This window comes from Rhinoraja longicauda, chromosome 2, assembly GCF_053455715.1.
Source record: "Rhinoraja longicauda isolate Sanriku21f chromosome 2, sRhiLon1.1, whole genome shotgun sequence".
Classification (NCBI taxonomy): domain Eukaryota; kingdom Metazoa; phylum Chordata; class Chondrichthyes; order Rajiformes; family Arhynchobatidae; genus Rhinoraja; species Rhinoraja longicauda.
The window spans coordinates 106,566,084-106,569,533 of record NC_135954.1 but is presented as its reverse complement, the minus strand read 5'-3'; the positions used below and the strand labels follow the sequence as shown (position 1 = coordinate 106,569,533).

The 3,450-nt window shown below is 46.6% G+C and overlaps 1 non-coding gene across 1 annotated transcript; it reads right to left on the bottom strand.

Annotated features, from left to right (window-relative positions):
- Positions 1–2,185: 2,185 nt before the first annotated feature.
- On the bottom strand, positions 2,186–2,349 carry LOC144611178 (U1 spliceosomal RNA). Its single transcript, XR_013549493.1, has one exon. It is a non-coding gene; the product is annotated as a U1 spliceosomal RNA (small nuclear RNA).
- Between the last annotated feature and the right edge of the window lie 1,101 nt (positions 2,350–3,450).

Genomic DNA, 3,450 nt, shown 5'->3' with positions numbered 1-3,450 from the left:
CCTTATGCATTTTTGGTGGGCGATACACAAGAACAATTAAGAGGGGATAGGCTAGGCCTACTTTAATTAGTTGCACCTCGAAACTGGAGAAATGATCAGCATTCAGGAGGCGGCAGTTGAAATGTTTCTTAAACACAGTGGCTAAGCCCCCACCGCGTCCGGAGAGCCTAGGCGAGGTGAAGAAGTTAGTTATCAGGACAGAGTTCCATGAGTGGAGCAAGCTCACCAGGGTTAAGCCAGGATTCTGTGAGCAGTAAGAAGTCCAATCCACGGGTGATGAAGAAGTCGTTGAGGATGAAGGTCTTGTTCTGTAGGGATCTTGCGTTGATCAGGGCCACTTTAGCAGGGACAGCAGGGACAGCAGGTGAGCTTCGGTCCGGTAGCGGCTCCCACGCCAGCGGGCGGAGGTTCAGGGAGACCACGCCGCTGCGCTTCACAGATGGCCTTGCTGGGAGCCCACGGGCCGGCAGTCCAGGGACCGGGATGATCGGTCGAAGAGGAGAAGATGAGGAGAAGTTTCTTTAGTCAGAGGGTAGTGAATCTGTGGAATTCCTTGCCACAGAAGGCTTTGGAGGCCAAGGCAGTGGATATTTTCAAGGCAGAGATAGATAGATTCTTGATTAGCACGGGTGTCAGGGGTTGTGGGGAGACAGCAGGAGAATGGGTTTAGGAGGGAGAGATAGATCAGCCACGATTGAATGGCAGACTAGATTTGATGGGTCGAATGGCCTAATTCTACTCCTATTCCTTATGAACTTATGTAAAAAAGGTCTCAGTGCACTGCACATCAATGTTAATATAATGGAAAATAGTAAGATTAAATGAGAACTTACCAGTTCGAAGTTTGATCTGTATTTTATGAGGAGTTACGATGAGGGACTACGTGAAGACCCCGTCCAGCACGCGTGCGCGACATTCTTCAAAGCAGCGGTGTGGATTCACAGAAAAAACACAACGATTGAAATAAATATAGTAAAGAAAAAATAAGAACTTGATTACCAGTTGATCTGTATAAAAAAGGGTGGGAGCGGAGGGCACGTAGTCCCTCATCGTAACTCCTCATAAAATACAGATCAAACTTCGAACTGGTAAGTTCTCATTTAATCTTACTATTTTATTTCGGAGTCACGTGAGTGACTACGTGAAGACTTCAAAGCTTCTGTGATTCCGAACCGTGTACCAGCTCATGCTTCACTCACTGTCTGAAGACCTTAGAGGGAGGAAGTATGTTATCGCGATCAAGAAACCTGTTTGTGAACAAAAAAGGTTTATTAATGACAACAAAAACAGAGAGCTCCCCAGGGCTCAAATTAAATATTATCTGCAGACTCTAAAATTCTGTCTGCAAATGTAGCAGGTTGCGCCAGCGGTTTATTATAAAACCTTTGGAAAGTTCTTTCCGAGGACCATCCTGCTCTGGCCAGAGTATGGTCAATTGGCACGTCCATTTGACTAGCCGCCGACGTAGATGCAGCCCTGGTGGAGTGAGATTTGTAAACATTCGTATTGACTCCCGCGGACTTAAGCACCTGCTTGAGCCACCTTGAAATGGTTTGGCTCGTCACCTGACCATGAGGCTTCTTGTGGCTTATCCATAAGGCTTTTTCTCTCCCTCTTAAGTTGTATGTTGTGTCTATGTAATTGGCGAGGTGGTCTTGGCACACAGCCGTGGTTCAGATGAATATGCCCAGAACTCCATGACTGGAGGCGTGGTACCTGGTCTAGTTTGTTTGACCAGTCCCTGAATATGGAATGTGAAACAGTCCAATGACTCTGTCATGCTGTCGAGCCTCAGAAGGTGGAGGGATTGTACCCTTTAAGCTGACACTAGTGCCATGAGCATGACTGATTTCAGTGTAAGTTGTTCCAGCGTGAGTGCCCTGGGCGGTGGCCATCCCCTAAGGTACGTCAGCACAATGCTGACATCCCAGATCTGAGTGTACCTTGGTCTGGAGGAGTTAGTATTAAAAATGCCCCTCATGATTTTGATTCCTAGTGGATGGGACCCCAAAGCCAGTTGTCCTGCTGCTGGAACCAAATAAGCTGACAACGCACTCCTGGCTGTATTTATGGCGCTGTAGCTGAGTCCTTCCTGATGTAATCCAACCAGGAATTGCACAACACTGGTGGGTGTCGCTGTAGTGTAGGTAGTTCCTGTTTTGGAGCAATACCGTTCCCATTTTAACAGGGGAGAGAGCGAACGCAGTCCCCCACTACCACAAATTTTGCAGTCGAGTATCCCGCATTTGGGGACATTGCAGGTGTCAGCACACCCGAAGTGCAATGGGATAGCCTTGTCCTGGGAAAACCTCCTGAGTGATCAAGGTATCTCCCCTGCCAGGTAAGTATTCCTTATATTGGTCAGGTATTGTCTCCTGGTGGACTCCCGGTGGGATGCGGTCATCATGTTGATGGCGTCCTCAGACAGTCCCAGGCCCAGTAGAGGTCTTTTTAGAATCTGCAAGCCAGGAGATTGACTCTGTCATGGCACGGGTGACTAATGCCTGACACTGGGTGGATTAATAATTCCGGACTGCTGGGGACGGAATCCAATTGAATCTTCCGTAATACCCGACTGATGAGGCAGAAGGGAGGAAAAGCATAAAAGAACATTTTTCCCCCAATACAGCGTGAATGCATCAACTGCTGCTGCCTCAGGGTCTGGTTCCCAAGCGACATACGTTGGTACCTGGTGATTCAGCCTGGATGCAAATAGATCGATATCTGGTGTGCCATTTTGCTTTGTAATTTCGGCAAATATTTTGGGATTTAACATCCATTTGATGTTATCGTTAAATTTGCGTGACCTGGTGTCTGCCACTGTATTTTTGACCAATTTATCACACGATATTGACTTTATACCACACATGTGGTTGATATAAGCCACCACCGTGGTATTATCTAATTGCAACCGGACATGTGCATGATGCGTATTAGATGCATATGCTTTTAAACCATAAAACGCACCCAACATTTCTAAATAGTTGATACCCCGTGTCTGTAGGCAAGATGATTCAGAATTAGTCCATCTGCCCCCTGTGCTGGATAGCATGTTAGTTGCTCCCCAGCCCAAGGCACTGGCATCCGTTTGAATGGTTAATACTGGGTTGGAGATAATTATGGGACTGGAACTGAGGCTAATGTTCCTTGTCCACCATTGTAACTCTGTAATGGATTCAGCAGTTAAATACATGCTCGGTCAAAGTGACCTGAGTTTTGCTTTAGTTCGTGCACTTTTGTTCTTTGTAAATTTTGGTAGTGCAAAAGCCCAAATTGTACAGCTGGAAAAGCTGCTACCATTTTACCAATAGCTCTAGCTACCTGCCGTATGGTTGGCTGACGTTTATGCATTAGTTCGTGGCATGATAGTGCCAATTGTGATGCTTTCCACTTTGGCAGAGTTACAACCATGCGAACAGTATCAATCGTAAATCCAAGATAGTCCATGGT